This window comes from Meriones unguiculatus, chromosome 3 (assembly GCF_030254825.1).
Source record: "Meriones unguiculatus strain TT.TT164.6M chromosome 3, Bangor_MerUng_6.1, whole genome shotgun sequence".
Taxonomy (NCBI): domain Eukaryota; kingdom Metazoa; phylum Chordata; class Mammalia; order Rodentia; family Muridae; genus Meriones; species Meriones unguiculatus.
In genome coordinates this window covers 138,129,468-138,147,325 of record NC_083351.1, presented here as the reverse complement: position 1 = coordinate 138,147,325, position 17,858 = coordinate 138,129,468, and the positions used below count along the sequence as shown (strand labels likewise).

General features: G+C 49.4%; 1 protein-coding gene across 7 annotated transcripts in view; it reads right to left on the bottom strand.

Moving 5' to 3' along the window:
• The window catches only part of Arhgap12 (Rho GTPase activating protein 12), a 94,493-nt gene extending 85,835 nt beyond the window's left edge, over positions 1-8,658 (bottom strand). For 3 of the 7 annotated variants that reach the window (XM_021664407.2, XM_021664408.2, XM_021664409.2), the window contains exon 1: positions 8,487-8,656. The gene's annotated coding sequence lies outside the window, so the exon portion shown is untranslated. Of the gene's footprint in view, positions 1-8,486 lie in introns of all 7 variants that reach the window. The other 4 variants (XM_060380634.1, XM_060380635.1, XM_060380632.1 and 1 more) reach the window with 2 other exon arrangements.
• Between the last annotated feature and the right edge of the window lie 9,200 nt (positions 8,659-17,858).

Below are 17,858 nucleotides of genomic sequence, written 5' to 3'. Positions count from 1 at the left end.
ACTGAAGGTATGTGCCCCCGCCCTGTCAGCTCCTGAATTTTACCTACAGGAAGTTAGCCTGCATACAAGTGACGACCACATGCTTCCATAATTACTACAACCTAGGAGCAACTACAACGCCTTTCCATAGAGAAGTGGACAAACTCTGAGATACCTGTAATGTAATTTGTTTTGTTTTGTTGAGACAGAACCTCAAATTCTCCATCCTCCTGCCTCAGCCTCAAGAGTAATTTTAGTACAATGTAATTTCGGCACACACACAAAAAAAGAGCTATGAAGCCACACAAAGGCATGGAGGAATCATGGTCAATTAAAAGGAGCCAGGCTGAAAATGAAATATGCAGTATGAGTCCACCCGTATAACAGCCTGAAAACGGCAAACTACAGAGACGGTGGAGATCAGGCAATCAGGAGTTGTCATTGCTAGGAGAAGGGAAGAAGAGCAGGTGTAGAACCTGGGATTTTGGAGTAGTGAAAATACGGTGCATTTTATTGTAATACTGGATAAATAGCATCTTTTTTAAATTTATTAGTTTTATTTTATGTGCTTTAATGTGAGTGTCAGATCCCTTGCAATTGGTGTTACAGATAGCCATGTAGGTGCTGGGAACTGAACCTGAGTCCTTTGGAAGAGCAGACAGTGCTCTTAACCGCTAAGCCATCTCTCCCCGATAAATATAACATCTTATATTTGCCCAAATTCTATTTACATAATTACTGCTCAGGGATCACAACAAAGTAGGTTCGATGATTTTTAAGAAATAGACCACTGGGCATGGTACACACACCTTTAATCTCAGAACCAAGGAGGCAGAGGCAGGAGGATCCCTGTGTTTGAAGCTAGCCTCATCTACATAATGAGTTCCAAGGACAACAAAAGCTATAGAGAGAGACCCTGTCTCAAAGCAAAACAAAAGAACTACACTACTCTGGTATGGGATGTTCAGAACAGGGTGCCCCTCCCCCCCTGCAGGGGTCCTAGGACTCGGACAGGCTGTCAGGCTTGAAGCAGACACCTTGACCTGCTCGGTCACATCCAAGCGTCAGGTTTTTTGTTTCTGTTTTTTCAAGACAGGGTTTCTCCGTGTCGCCTTGGCTGTCCTGGACTAGCTCTGGAATCACAGAGAATCCTCCTGCCTCTGCCTCCCAAATTCAAGGATTAAAGGTGTGTACCACCACTGCCTGGCATCATATAGCATTCTTATACCATATGCTTCTTGGAAAACAAAATGGATCACAGACTTTAAAAAGCTTATAATGGGGAAAATATTACTGATTATTGGTTTGGCAAAGGTTTATTCTGATTTTTGGTGAGTTTTTTGAGACAGGGTCTCACCATGTAGCCCTAGCTGGTCTCAAACTCACCATCCTTAGCTCTCAACTACTGGAATTACAGGAATATACAACGACATTTGGGTTCATCAGCAGTTTCTTCTAATGAACAAAAACAGCAAAATGCCAACATTCAAGTTGGATTTCAGCAGTGAGAAGCCTTCCGCTAGAGCTCTCCTGGGTAAGTCAGCATGTGGCAACAGTCCCGGCGACAAAGGCAGGATAGGGAGATGAACTGCCCTGAACCCGGCGTGTGTGTCTCCTTGCCTTTTGTGAAGGAGGAGGCGTTACTTCTGGCCTGTGTGTGACGCTGCCTGCAGCAGCGGGCCACCCTCAAGATGTCCCACTCAACGCCGCTCCCCCACCAGACTTCACTCTCCTGATTTACTTTCTAACTGCCTGTGCTAGCGTCTATTCTACTGATTTAAGGCCATCATTCCCAATGGCAAAGTGCATCCCAAGAGTCACCATACTGTAGAGACTTCCCACTGTACATTTAAGAAAAAAAGAAAAGAAAAAAAGACACCACTAAAAAATTGATTAGGAAAGCTACAGATTTCTGAAAACATATTCCAACAAAGAACTCTTCACCTGGGAAATTGAGTTTAAAGTTAATGAGCAGACAATTCGACATAATCGCAGGGGCAGGCAGAAAGATCCCTGTGCATCTAAAGTCGGTGTGCACTGCAAAATACAGTTCTAGGCCGCCAGAGCTGTACAGTGAGACTATCTCAACAACAAAAATCAAACCAAAACAAAGCAAAAAATGAGGCAAAAAGTTTTAGCAGGCATATACAAAGTTCTACAGATACTGAATAAGCTCCTGAAAAAATAACCAACATTGTCGGCCACCAGGAAAACAAAACTTTTAAAAAACAAGGCCACTACACATCTACTGGGCTAAGTCAAATCACACTGAGGTTTCTGGGAATGTGGAGCAGCAGGACTTATACTGCTGGTAAGGATGTAAGATGGCAAGAAGAAAAAATACTTGTTACATTTAGGTAGTGTTTAAAATTTAACTACACATGACACAGGCTCCACGTTTAGGGATTTACCAGAGAAATGAGAGCACAGTTTCCATTTCTCAACAGCAGTTTTCTCAACAGTTGGTCACCCAACGACCAGTCAACAGCGCATGGATGGGTTGCAGGACGCCCACCTCAGGAACGCCATTCACCAATAAAGAGGGAGGAACCAGTACCACCGCCACAAGCTGGGTGAATCCACGTCATTGTCCTGAGGCAATGCCAAGGCTGTGCATGAGAGGCCATCTGCACAAGACTCCAGAAAATGTAAACCACGTGTAGTGACAGAAAGTGGGGGAGGGGTGCCAGCGAGCCAGGCACACAAAGTCAAGATGCAGAGTGAGGGGCGGGAGGCATGCTCAGTCTTGACAGCAGCAATGCCTGAGTCAGTAACTGAGGCTGGGTCCTTAGCTCATGGCTCTGCAGTTAAGACGATGCGGTGCTGTGGTGCGCTGCTGGCACTGGCGAGGCTGAGGACAAAGACGGTAACCAACAGCCTCAACGTGGTGAAGGAGAACAGAAGGAGAAACCACAGAATAAGAACCAAATTGTCACTGAGGAGGAGCCAGGCTTGCTCTCCAAGACTAGCCAGGCCCAAGGAGAATTCTTCCCGAAGGCAGTGCGCTGAAGAGAGGCCCTACCTTCCAATCTTCCATCACTGCCACCAGATGCCATCAGCTGCAGAGGTCACACTCAACCGTGGGGCTGAATTTTTAAAACCACACACCCAAAGCATCTTGTTTCAAGTCAGACTACAATTCTGTTTTAGGCCACCTTCATAGCTTGTCTTTTATTTTGTTTAAGACAGGGTCTCTCTGTGTAGCCCTGGCTGTCCTGGAACTCGGTCTCCGGACCAGACAGTCGTCAAACTCAGAGGGCCCCTGCCTCTGCCTCCTCAGTGCTGGGCTCACAGGCGTGCGCCACCACGCTCCGGTCCACAGCTTATCTTCTGGGGGCACTTGCAACCCAAGGTGCAGACACCTACAAGTTCCTGCCACACTGCCACACTGGGAACCAGCTCCAAAACACGGGCAAATGCAAATATGCTCAAACTATAGTGTGTCCACGGTACATGCATATATATTACTAAGCTCATCAATCTGCCCATTTTAAGTCAAACAACCAAACGTCATTACTTACTTAGCTTTTTCTTATAGACAGGGTCTCACTGTGTAATTCTGGCTGGCCTAAAACTGTGTAGACCACTCTGGCTTGCATTCACACACTTCCACCTGCCTCTGCCTCCTTCCTGAGTGCTGGGATGAAAGGTACGTTCCAGCACACTTTTAAAAAAGTATTCTTTAAGATTAAGGACAGCAGCAACTCATCACTGTGAGAACACAAAATAACACACAGCTTTTCTATAAAACACGTTGTCAGTTCCTGATGAAAATAAGCATATGCTTACTGTATAAACCGGTAACCCGCCCAAGAGATGCGGCAATGTCAGGCCACAGAAAGGCTTGTCAATCAACCACTGAATGCCTAAATAAACTTTGGTACACCCCTCTAGAAAACAGTGAACAAGCAGGAAGGGTTTCTAACAGAAAGATAAAATGTGCGCTAATGTATCTACTAATTTAAAAAGCAAGGCAGAGAGTACCCATTAGTCACTGCTTGCCCAAAGATGCAAAAGCCGTCACAGAAAAAAATAAAAATAAGAAAGAACTCACAGGGAGTGAAACAGCCTTGTGTGTTCCCTGTGCCTCATCTAGAATAATGCTTCCAAAGCGCATGTGCGTTACTGTACTTACTCACATGCGCTCATTCGTTTTCATTGAGCACATGTATTTCCAATGCACGTGTATCACACCTCAGTCAAAGCAAGTTCAACTTTGGCAGAGGCGCCTCATACACACAACCTGGGGCTTACTCAGGGAGCAGGTGATTCCGCTGTTCCTCGGGCCTGGAGAAGCCTAGATTAGCAACAAGGCGGAGGGCCATCCAGACCTCAGGATTTAGTAAGACTATGAACTGAAACTGCAGACAGTCAGCTCGACCAAAGCAACAAGGCAGCGGCCAGTCACTAGGTTCTCAATCAGACCACGTCACCAAAGAAAGGTGAAGAAAGACGGTGGCCCGACAGGTGCTCAACTGAAGGTGACTTAAGGTTCAGTATGCCTCAGTGTTTCAGTTATTCCTTCCCACTCATGACTTGCTCTATAGAATAGGACATGGGTTAGTGTGTATATACTCTACCTTAATAAAAGTGAAGTCAAAAAAACGTAATGATACATAACAAAGCACAAGGGCTTCTCATCCACTTTTCAAAGATACCACTCTAAAAATAGCACTCTAAACTGTGTGAGAGAAAAGAAAAAGCACAGAACTCAAGGTCGGAGCCTAAGGTTTATACCTGGGCTATGCTAGCGTTGAGAGAGAGAGGAGAGAGAGGGAGAAAGGTGGCGGGGGAGAGAGGAAGAGACAGAGAAAGCGAGAGAGGGAGAGAGAAGGAGAGAGGGAGAAAGAGAACAAATCTCAAAAGATCGTTGTGAAAGAGAAAGAGACCTTTGTAAATTAAAACATGATACACAACACCCATAGAAAGCACGTCAAGAGCAGAAAAACCCAATACAGTGAAACTCCCTGTTTCGTCAGCGGCCACCTAAAAGAAGGCAGCGAACGTCTCCAAGCCTGTTTCAAGATTCACATCAAGCTGCTTAGTAACACAGACCAGATTTGGGGAGAATTAAATGCACAGGTACTCAGTACAATAAGTCCTTCCTAAATTTTATCTCCTCTGGCAAAAATGCTTAATTCCATTCTGCCATCCAAGCTGCGAAGGGCAAGTCATCAGGGCTCAAAGCACTGACTCTCACGCTTGGAGCAATGGAAGGCTGGGAAGGCTCATCTCTTTTTTTAGCACATTTCCTCTTTTAGAAGAGTTTAAGACACAGGATTAGGTCCGGGCCACAGCTCAGGTGGAGTGCCGGCCAGCATGCGCGAGGCCCTGCCTGCCACTCCCAGCATCAACCAAGGGCCAGCACTTGGGAGGTGGAGGCAAGGGGATCTTAAATTCAAGGTCACCCTCAGCTACAGAGCAAGCTCAAGGTCAGCCTGGGCTACATACAACCTTGTTTCAAAAAGACTTACTGAATTACTACAAAAATAGTGCTGATGGGTTCCCATGAGCCTCGGACTCAATTTGCCTCATTAAATGTTACATTTGGCATACTTTCCTGCTGGATAAATCAATATCAGAGTCAACTGGCGCATAACAGCGTGCACACTTGGCTCAGGTTCCCCAGTTCTTCCCTACCACCCTCGCCCCACCCTCCTCATCCGGGATCCCACCCCACAGACGGTCCACAGTCATTGCAAAGGGTTTCAGCCATAGAGTACTGAGTCCCAGGTTCTAGAAATCTTAATGACAGCATGAAGTTGATGCCCCCAAATCTACACTTCATGATCAACACTGTTCTGCTAACCTGCAAACATATTTAGGACAGCGTATTCAGAGTGCAGACTAAGCAGACTAAGCAGCCTCGCAAAGTGTCACAAAGCTTTAATCCCAGCAACTGGAGGCAGAGGCAGGCCTGGCCTACACAGTGAGTCCCAGTCAGAACCATATAATGAGACCCTGTCTCAAACACACCAACACAGAGTTCAGACTGACCAACAACAGTATATACTATAACGCAGTAGCCACCAATGACATGTGACCACTGAAAATTTGAAATGTGGGCAGAATAAGGTGCTCCGAGTATAAGCTATCAAAACAATGAGAACATTTTCACGTTAGCTGTATGATAAAATGTTTTTAATGTGCTAGGCTAAATAAATTTATGTTATACACTCTGCTCACCTGTTTTTTTGTAGCATGTGTACTAGAAATTAAGATCACAAGGTAATGGCAATGCACTTCTAACACACCAATGGCAGACTGCAGATCACAGGACACACACTAGAATGGCAGGTGACCCCATCCTTCAGGATAGGAGGAGCCATAGAATATCAATAGGAGTGAGGATCTTGCAGATAAAGCCTCAGCATTTGCTGGCAAATCACCACACCCTGAGCCCACAGGACACTCACTGTCTGTGAAAGCAACAAGGCTATGGCTCAGTCACATGTTTCCAATGGTTAGACCAGCTAACCAAAGAAAGATGGTAGCCCAAGGGGGTCCTCAAGTGAAGGTGACCTGAGGTACAGTGAGTCCCGTGTCACACACCTTCACTTCCACTGCTGGCTTCCTCTACAGAAAAGAACATCTTTACAATCACAACTAATATTTACTGGGCTCTTGGTTTGACTAGAAAGTGCTCACCCAGCACCCCAAGGCCAGGGGTTTGATTTCCAGCAGCACACACCCACAAATAAGATTAGAACGCTTAAATACAAAGCGTGATAAGTTGAATTTCACTTTTCTCTCATTGTTTACTACAAAACTGCAATGTCCATTTTCTCAGATAAGTAATGTGTCTACTATTTAGTGACTTTACAGATCACTCTCTCACTTTAGTCCACTTAACATTATTACTCTCAGGTGGGCATGGTGGGTGCACACCTTTAATCCCAGCACCAGGGGAAGGATCTGGCAGTTCACAGCCAGCCTGATCTACCCAGTGAGTTTCAGACCAGCCAAGGCTACATAGTGAGGTCCTATCACAATTTTTAAAAAAATAAGTAAGCAAATAAATAAAATTACTATCCTACTCTCAGTAATGTCATTTGCACTTTTAGGACTTGAATTAGCAAAGCTCATTTTTCAACCAGGCCAGTTTTCAAAAGCACTGAATACGTATTTTCTAATTTAAAAAAGTCAAATGATTACAACTAATGAACTGTTCTGCAGCGTTTACATAGTCCATTTATCCCTCACAACTGGAACCAGAAGTATTGATAAGTACATAAGCACAACTAATCTACACAAGCGGGGTCATAGCAAGCAATCTCCAACCCCCACGGCTGCTAAAGTACAGGAGACTGTCAATAAATACTAGGGGCTACACACACGCATGCACGCGCGCGCGCGCGCGCACACACACAGGGTGAGGGGATGAATATGAATTATGCTTTGTTTCCTGGACAGAAAAACACCCAGAAAGATGGAAAGTTATGTGTGCCGTGTTGGCCTAACTGCGTGGCACGGCTTAACTCACAGCTGCATGATCCCCTCCTGGCTACTGCTCCTTTGCGTTCCAGAAACCGCTCGGAAAGGCGTCCAGAGCGACTCTAACACAGAAAACAATGCACCTGCAGCCGGGCGGCGGAGGATCGAAAGCCGATCCGTTCCCCGGCGCACCCTCCAGGAGCTCAGGTGAGCAGAACCGGACGTGCGCAAACACACACCTCCAGGCCACCGTTCCTCGGCTTTGGAGTACAAAAGAGGCACTGCTGCGGGCCAGACACTCGGGGCGGTTCTCACCGCTGCGTCCGAGTCCTGTAAGCCGGACAGCGGGCTCTGAACCAGAACGCGGGTGACTCCTGGGTAACGCTCCGTCCTCCGCTGCACCTCCCTTCAGGAATGTGTGCCTAAGCGGTCAATAAAATCTACTTCCGCGTGTCAACACGACCCACACAGGGCCAACCTGGGAAGCGGCGTTGAAAACCCTCACCCGTGGCGCTTCACCAGCAACGGCATCCCAACTTTCAAAAAAGGGATCGCAGGCATTCTGCTTTCATCTCTGCAAAGCATTTAAAGTGCTGCTGCAGGGAAAAAAGCACCCAGCACCCGCCCCTGAAAGTGAAGGGCGTGCCTTTCTCCCTAATGACCACCTTGTGGCCGTTCTGTCTGCGAGGGTCTGCAGTAACTTAAGACACAGTGTCAAGGGCAGCCCCGGCGGAAAGACAAAACGGGCGCCGCCGACGGGGGCGGGCGGCGCGCCGGCAGCGGGCTCGGGGCAGCGCCGGGGCAGCGGGCGCTCCCGGGGCCGGGAGGGCGCGCCCGCCGTCCGCGCCGCGGCCCAGGTGGCAGGTGTGCCCGCCGGGGGCGGGCCGGCCTGCCGGGAGTCCGCTGGGCGCCGGCCGAAGCGGGCGAGCCCAGGCCGAGGGCAGGGTCTCGGAAGCTGCTCGCCCCGCGGGCCGGGCGGCCGCCGCCCTCCCCGGCGCAGCCCTCGGCGGGCACAGTCCGCGCCCCCGAACGCCTTTGTGCGTTCCGCGGGCACCCGCGCCCGGCCTCCTTACCGAGGGTCGCAGAGCTCGCGGCGGGCAGCCCCGTCCTCCCCCGGCGCTGTGGCCGAGCGACCGAGAGACCGCCCGAGGAGCGCTCGCTCGGCGGCCGCCGCTGCCCGGCGTCCCCGCAGGCTGGTCTCCGAGGGAGGGTAAGTTCCAGGGCACGTCGGAGCGCGCCGGCGCGGGGGCGGGGCGGGCTCTAAGCAGAGGGCGGGGCGTTTTGTCACGTGACGAGAGAGGCGGAGCGTTTTCCGGGGAAGGGCGGGGCGAAGTGTCCACGTGACGAGAGAGGGCGTGGCGAGGCGCCAGTGAGGGGCGGGGAGGATCGTCCACGTGACGAGAGGAGGCGGAGCAGGTGCCGTGGGTGGGCCGGTGTGAAGCACGTGACAGGAGGGGCGGGGCAAATGCACCTAGCGAGGGGCGGGAGAGTCACGTGACGGCCGGAGTGGGCGGGGCGCTAGGCCCCGGGCCGCAGAGGGCGCGCGGGGCGAAATGGCCGCGGGCTCCAGGGCGGGCGGGGTGGAGGGAGGTTGGCTGGGCCGGCTGGGCGGCGCGGAGGAATCGGGGAGGGCGCGGAAGCCGGCGGCAGAGTGGGCGTCGACACCTTGTAAACATCCAGTGGGAAGTGTTGGGAAAACGCCGGTGCGGATGCGGGGGAATGGAGAACAGGGCTGCGGCGGCAGGCTCGCGGCCGTCTGGGCTCAGTGGCGCCCCGGGTCCACAGCCTGGCAGCCCCACTGAGAGCAGGGAACGCAGGAGAGAGCAGGAAATGGAGCTCCGCGGAGTCTGAGCGGGTTCCCAGGTCTGTGCGCAGCCAGCGGGAGCCTGAGCCTGGCTCGGTGCTGGCCCAGCAGTATGTAGGACTTTGATTCCGTCCGGCCTGCTGTGTGCAATCACCGGGCCACCCGGGCGTCATTGTCCAAAGTCAACCCGGTGCGATGTAGCAGCGTGGCGCCCGGAAGTGGCCCGCTGGGAGAGCTTGATCCTGCGGCGGGAGTAGCTGGCAGCAGAATCCTCAGAGGCCTGGCTCCTACCGGTTTTTTTTTTTTCTTTTGCACCTCCACGGTCAAGTGAAGACTGTTGACTAAAAAAAAAAAAAAAAAAGAAATCAGAAATCCTTCATTAACCACTTGTTGATTGTGCCATTTATGCTGCCCAGGTCAGATTTCAATTACAGCGGTGAAGAGGGACAGCCCGCAGAGGGTTCGAGCTCGCGGCTTTAGCACAGCCGAACTCTCAATTGTTTGTGGAGTGGTGATAAACAAATCCCACTGGAATGTTGGGAAAATTTTTAACAGCTGTAGCTTAGAGTCCTTATTAGATCTGGTGGAGCTGATATTCTAAGAAATTCCCTTAGATGCTCAAGATGAGAATTTAAACTAAAACCACAAGACTACACTGTATCTTCGCACTTGCTGTTGGCTCTTTCACTTGGCTTTCACGATGATTCCGGTCTCCCCAGGTTCTAACGTGTTCCCTGTTCCAGGCCCTGTTCAGCATACACAGAATCTGCCGCTGTTTACCATACATAGTAATGTCGTGTGCTTCTGGGATTACTTTCTGTAGAATCCCCTTTTGATCTCTTTCCAAAACCAAAACAAGGACAGTGTGCAAAGAGGTGCCTGTGCCTGGATAGGAATGCGCTGACAGCCCATCTTGCCTACTCCCAAACCTGAGTTCGGCACCCATAGCTTCAGCAAGAGGTAGAAGGGAACAGTTCGCATCCACTTGCAAATCTGCTTGTAACTCCACTTCCTATTTCACAACCTAATCTCAGCTGATACCGCAGTGCCCACGGTATGCTGATCACTACCAACAGCAGATGGAGTCGGATAAAAAGAGCTCTCTGCTTTGCCTGTTGTTGAAAGAGGACCTGGTGGAGTGATGAAACCATGGCCCCAGTTGGTTTTGAAATAACACTTTGTAGCTTATGTCTGGCTCCCATGTGGCGAATCTCAACAAATCATTCTCAGGATTTTGACATTTAACTGTCTTCTTAAGAAGCAGCAAAGAGTTTCAAAATGTAGAACTCAAGTTCCAACACAGGCAGGAACTTTGAACTTTGTGGCTTTGAATTGTTGGTGTGTATGAATATCTCAAGTGCCTAAAAGCTCTTGACAAGGGTTAGATTCAAAAGAAATTTCTATTGGATGTATTTCTGACTGAAAATTAATTGAATTACTGAATATACCTGTCCTAGTTTCTTGCTAGTTCTTTCATGAGAAGCCTACTTAGCCGGCACATTTCTAACTGAAAAGCATCGTTGTCTGTGCAGTATCACCACTGTGGCCAGGATCGAGTGAAACAGGAACTGGCAGAATCAAAATTACAAACACATGTGAACTTGGAAAGATATATTTCTAAACATAAGAAGAAGCAGCTTTTTGCACCAACACACATTCCAGCCAGGTGTGCTGCTTAATCACAAGTTCAAACCAACAGGACCAACCGTGTCTTAGAACGCCCAACACTGGAACCAAAGACAAACCTTTTCTCTTCCTAAATTGTCTCTTGTATTTTGTCATAATGAGGAGAAGTTAACATGCATTGTTGCGGCAGAGAAAAAGTTCTTTTTGGTTTAATACTAAGATTTTTAAGTGAAAATGCAGAAATAGTACAGTTTATGAATGAGTTTATTTGGGGTGTGCTAACTCAGTAAACAAACTACAGTTACTTTTGAGACGAGGTATGTCTCTTAACAAATGTATGTAAAGACGTGTGCCTTCTTTCTGATTCAGTCGGGGGTCTTGATTAGGCTCATTTTCTCTGCCAGCTAAAGAATTACAAAGCGCAGGCCTCTCCAGCTCAGCGCACGGAATCAGCAGTTAAAGGAAGGCTTTTGCTGAGGCTGAGGAAACAGGCACAAAGCAGGCTTGGAGAAAAGCAGATGGACCCTCTGCGCAGCAGGGAGACTTTTGTCTCAAGTCAGAAGGCCGGAACCATCAGAGAGGAGCAAGCCGCCCCTGAGAGGATGCCTCCACAGGGCTGGGCTGTAGCCGGTCTGTAGGGCATTGATGGGGAGGCCCTGCCCGCGTGGTTGCTCCATCCCTGGGCTGGCGGTCCTGGGTTCTATGAGAAAGCAGGCTGAGCAAGCCGGTGAGCAGCACCCTCACGGCCTCTGCATCAGCTCCTGCCTCCAGGTTCCTGCCTCCTTGCGTTCCTGTCCTTACCTCCTTCAGTAATGGACTGTAATTTAGAAGCTTAAGCCATATAAAACCTATTCTCCCCAGCTTGCTTTTGGGCAAAGTGCTTCGTGGTCACAGTAATAGAAAAAACCCTAAGACAGAGGTTGAGGAAGCTGGCCACCGTGGGAATTCACCGCCTTTGTTACTTAGGCCGGGCCCCTCTCCCTAACCGGCTGCCTACCAGGGGCTGTGTCCGACCCTGCTCTCTCACTTCTTTGCTTTCTTTCCCACTGCTAGGACTAAGCGCTAGAGCCCATGGAAGGAAGGCAAGGATTCTGGCATAGCACTTCAGTCCCAGGCCCTCGAAGTTTGCACAAGTGTTTAAGCCGAGCCTTGTTTAAACAAGTTTTAATTGCTTGGCTCCTCAGATGTAAACATTAACATTAAAATTTCACAGACCATTTTTTTTTTTTTTGGTCTGCTAATTAAGGTCAAGAGAAAAAAAAAGCTTTGGGAAAAACTCCAAGGCCCTGTGTGTCTTTGAGTATTTGTTCTCTCACCCACATTGCAGTATCGCCTTCTTGTTTCCATGGTTACACAGTTTCAGATTTGACTGTACTTATTTCTAAAATTCTCAGGACGATTATGGGTACAGTAGTAACTAAATTAACAGAACACCATTTCCCTAACTTTTTTTTTTTTACTCACATAATTGGCTTTGTAAATTGCTGCAGGGAGCTCTGTTTCCAAAGCTGCCTAGCCTGGGCTGCAGAAGGAAAGTTGGTGTAGAAAAACTTCCCTTTAATTCTGGCAATCTGAGGCTGAAGCAGGAGGCCTGCCTCTCTCAAAACTAAGAACACACAAAAAAAAGAAAAGAAAATTAGTAATTAGCCTTCAACTTTAAGCAATGCTTGGCCAGCTAGTAGTTCTGAGGTAGAGTCATTGGTAAATTGCTCTGCTGTGCCCTTTATATTAAAAGCACACACATTGTAGTTTTACATATAAGTCAGATAAAGGCACTAAATAGCCATTAAAATGTTGCTTTTCAAAAGCCAGGTATAGAGTACACACCCTTAATCCCACTGCTGGGGAGGCAGAGGCAGGTAGATCTCTGTGAGAGACCAGCCTGGTCTACGGAGGACAGCCAGGGCTACATGGAGAAACCCTGTTAGGGTGGGGGGTGGAGGGTTAAGCATATTCACATGGCAGTAAAACTGTCACAATTTGTCACAGCCGGGAGAGAAATGACATGGTTAGTTTGCTTTGTTTTCTTGATAATGGAACAAAGCAAGGACATCTGCTCTTGCCAGTTCTAGTCAATCTAGTAAACATCCAGTAATAAGTCAAATTTGAAGAGAAAACTAGGAAAGTTGCGTTCGGTCCAATAGATAAAACATCCAGACAGCACACTGTTAAGATGTCGATGCCTGCATCAGGATGTGTGGCGGCCCAAACAAAATAACAGGTCAGCACATTCTTATCAGGGCATAGCTTCCCTTTCCTCGTCTGTCCTTGGGTTGGTCTGAGAAGGAGATAGGAGAAAGACATGGCAAGAACCCCAGAGGCAGACAGTGTCAGAAGCAAACCCGGGCAAAGGGGAGGGAACAGGAAGTGGGAAAGAAACTTCCCTCCACCCCTTTGTTGTTGAAAGGGAAGGGTGCTGCAGATCAAACCTAGAGCAGGAAGCTCTAGGTTTGAACCTGACCTTGTTGTGCGGGATGTCGTCAGCCGTCCGGGTGAGTCTGGGCTGCGCTGGGCTGACAATGTGCGGTTTCCGTTGTGTAGCGTTTGCGCTGCCAACTTACCCTACCGTTGTGCACAGGACGGGGTTGAGAAATTGCTCTCAGGCAACCTTCTTCATTACAGACTTAGAAAAATGCGGTTCTGAGTTGTTAAGAATATCAGAGTAGTAAAATGCCTGTGCTCGTCTTTACAGAAGCACAGCCCCTTTCCCCGAATCAGCTGTAATCTGCGCGGGAGGTACGGGGTCTGGTGGAGCCTTATCTTTGAGGCACAGGGCCCCAAGTACTACATACAAACAGAAACTGGAGACCAAAAGGTGCGATAGCCCTGTGATAGCCCTGTGCGGTATCGCACGCCTTCCGTCCCAGCACCTGGAGGCAGAGGCAGGCGGCTGTCTGAGTTTGAGACCAGCCTGGTCTGCAGAGCTACAGTTTCAGAATAGGCAGGGCTATGCAGAGAGACCCTGTCCTGAAAACTTTAAAGCATGGAAAGATGTAGTGACGTACCTGCAGAGCTATCGGCCAGATCCACGGCAATCGCAACTGTCCAGACAGCTGGATAACACAGCAGCAAACAGAGCTGCGTTGCTCTTTGTGTATAAACCCTCGTGCCCTCCACCGACGGTGATCTTCGCGCCGCTCCGTTTCCGGCGTCTCTCTCTCCCTCCGTGTGCTGGACGCTCCTTCCAGGGATCCGTACCCTTGCACTGCCATATCTCAGAAAGTCATTCATCGGTAACAAAGTGGGAAGACAGAAATGCCGCCTTTTTCTCTCCTCTGTGCTCTGTCTTACTGTCTAGAAGTATCTGCTCACCTGCTCAAAGGCCATTTGCACTGACAGTCGTCTCCTCCCTCCATCTCTGTCTCAGTGGCCCTTCCACCTCCACCGTGAGGCCTGGAGGGGGGGGATGTCCTCCGACTGCACTACTCTCGGGTGCCTCAGTCCCCTCAAGCCTGTTGCACTTCGCCTTCGTGTCATCCATCCTTACTGTTTGTCCTGACAAGACCCTGAATTAACACCCATCAGCATTTTTCAAACAAGAAGCTTTTTAAGACAGAACAGGTCTTCGATAAATATTTATGCAACTCACAATCAGGAGGACCCCGAGTAACAGCCAGTGTCCACAAAAGTTGCTAAAAGGGTTAGAGGAGGAGCGAACAGTTGGCACACTGTGGAGCGGAAGTGATCGCGCCCTGAGGGGTGGGGAGAGAAGGCCCCAGCAGAAAACTCCAGGCTTGGGAGAGGGGCACGGTCTGACTGGATGCAGGTCTCCGCCCACTCGTCGGGGCTTCCTTGTAGCCAAATGAAAGTGTGGTGAGACTGGCGGCCCATGCTGTGTGTCAGGGCAGCCGAAACGAGAAAATGCCCAGGGCAAGGCCCCCAAAGCTTTGTTTATGCTTCTTCATGAAACAGAATCACACATACACACCCACACATACACATACACACACACACACAGATACACACATACAAACACACACCAGAAAAATGGCTACCTGCCTCCATTTAGGGCCATTTGAAAAGCTTCTTAGGGTTAGTCTTTTTTTTTCTCTCCCCCTCCTTCCCATCTTCCTTCCCTCCCTCCCTCTCCCTCTCTCTGTATCTATTCTCCTGTAGTCCAGGCAAGCCTGAAGTTCACTAATACAGAGACAGATGGCAATGATCTCCTGAGCCTCCCACCCCCACCACCTGACTGCTGGGATTAGAGTGGTACACCATCATACTCCACGTGACTCGGCTTTTCTTAAAACTCACACGTTCTTCTTTTTCTCTTTTTAAAAAAAGTGTGTGTGTGCGTGTGTGTGTGTGTGTGTGTGTGTGTGAACTACATGTGTGTAGGTGCCTGAAGATGTCAACAGAGGGCATCAGACCCCCTGAGATTGGAATTACAGGCAGTGACAAGTTGCCTGATGTGGGTTCTGGACGCTGACTTCAGATCTTCCGGAAGGGCAGCAAGTGCTCTTAACTTCGATTCCCACACTCACCCCTTTTGATGGAAGCCTGGCAGCAGGCTGCATTGATGGCCCGTAACAGCCTCCGAACGGCCGGTCTGCTGCTGTACCAGGACTCTGGAAGCCGAGAGCTAGTGAGATGTTCAGCAGGTCACCGAGCTTGACGATCTGAGTTTAGACCTTGGGAACGAAACCACGTGAGAAAACAGAGAGCCAGCCCTACACACAAGAGTGGAGGGGGTGGGCAGCCTCACCCTGCTAGACAGATCAGATGTAACAATGTTCTTTAAGCCCGGAGGGCTAGAGAGACTGCTCCCTGATTGAGAGCACTGGCTGCTCCGGAGGACCCAGGTTCCGCTCCACATGGCAGCTCACAGTTGTCTCTGACTCCAGCCCCAGCGGCTGTCCTCTTCTGGCCTCAAGCATCAGGCTGGCAAAGGGTGCAGACATACACGTAGACAAAACACCCAGACAAACAAAATTTAAAAGAAAATAAAATTTAAAGAGGGGAAAGATCCCTGAAGCTGGTTCCATTTGAGAATCTGAAGCCATTTGCTTTGCTTGGGGTGTGGGCGCGCGGGGGGGGGGGGAGGTGGGAGGGGGCGGGAAGTACCTGGAGTACCTATTTGAGCTTGAGCTGAATCAGTCTCCCGGGTTAAGATGGTTCTGACTCCTGTTAGCTGGGCCTGGCCACACTCCTGAGGTGTTAACTTTCTGGTGGTGTCTCTCATAAGCAAATGTTAGGACAGCACAGAATAGTCTTAAAGAGCAGGGAGTGGTTAGCCCCAGGCAGAGAAGGAAACAGCAGGGGAGAGGAGGGGGGAGGGCGCAGCCAGCTGGAAACAGCTCGGTTGACAGAGCATTTGAAGTTGCCCCCTTTTTTGGAAATTAGCCAGTTTTAAGGTATTGGAAGCTTCCTGTTCAACTCAGCTGGAAAGGTTTCTCAAGTACCCCGTGTGGCTCTTTACAACTTAGACACAGCCTAAAGCCATGCCACCTGATTACTGTGGCCACCTGAGCAAGGTACTCTGTTGGCCTTGCACCAGCCCCAGCACAGGAGGTTGATGGTCACTACAGGCCGTGTTGGCTCCTAGCTAGGGGCCAACATTTTTTTTTTTAATCTAACCACCAAAATTGAAAAAAAAAAAAAATTACACCTTTGGGAACAGCCTGCGCAGTCCCCCTCATCACCTGGGGAGTGGTCAGCAGTGCGAGGACCGGTCCCTCTGATGAGGATGGAGGCTGCCAGGAGGCAGCACCTGAGCTCTTTCCCGGCCAGGCTTGCCAGGACCTGAGGAAGCCCGGGAGGGGCACACTTTAACCTAGACAGATCCTAGAGGTAACATTTTGTCAAGACTGAGGAAAAAAAAAAGATCGGCATTGTGCAACCCTTTAAGGCCTGGGGAGCACTGCAGAAGAGGAAGCAGAAAGACCAGCCAGAAGATGGGGAGAAGAGCAGGAAACTCTCCTTTCTGGCTGGGACACAGCCCTGCAATCCAGAGTTCACTGCTGTTACACAGGCCGGTACAGGATCTGCAGAATAGGCCACACAGAGTAGAGGTGGGGGGGAGGGTGGAGAGTCACACTCACTGCTGGACTGTTTGCTGCTGGCAGATTTGGAGAAAGGTCAGTCACTGACTTCAGTTTTACACACACACACACACACACACACACACACACACACACACACACCCCGTGACCCCACTAGGCTAGTCGGGAGGCAGTGGTCACACAGGTGGCCCTGATTCAACTAGTGTGTCACATACAAAATTAGAAGCCCTGAGTCTGGGAAGTGGAAGGTAGGGATGATGAGGGCAATGGGGGAGGGACTGTTAGGGGTTGGGGGAAAGTAATTAAAATGTATCGTCGCACAGAAGAAAAGCAGAAACAACCAAGGAAAAGCCAAGATCAGCGTTAACAATTGCACAAAGGAGAGGAGTAAAATGGCAGACAGGTGAGGCTGATATGAGCATGAAGAGTGTGGCAGACCTCAGTGAGTCGTAGGAACAGCTTTGGCTAAGAGGCGTCTCCTGCTCCAGCAAGCCTCTCTCCTAAGCATTAAGGGGAAGTAGGGCCAAGCGCACATAGTGTCCCGGCTGCAAGGCTTAAAGGCTTAAAGGGTATATTTAGTTAGATAAAAAAATAATTTATTCTGTACATCAATTTTGTTTAATCATTGAAAAACTTACAATTATAAATCTGTACACCTAAAGAAGCTAAGCAAGAAGGAGGACCCTGGGTAAGATGATCAACCTTCATTCAGAAAGGCAAACAGGACGGACATAGGAATAGGGAGAAAACAGGGAACAGGACAGGAGCCTACCAGAGAGGGCCTCTGAAAGACTTTACCCAGCAAGGTATCAAAGCAGATGCTGAGACTCATAGCCAAACTTTGGGCAGAGTGCAGAGAATCTTATGAAAGAAGGGGGAGATAGAAAGACCTGGAGGGGACAGGAGCTCCACAAGGAGAGCAACAGAACCAAAAATCTGGGCACAGGGGTCTTTTCTGAGACTGATACTCCAACCAAGGACCATTCATGGAGATAACCTAGAACCCCTGCTCA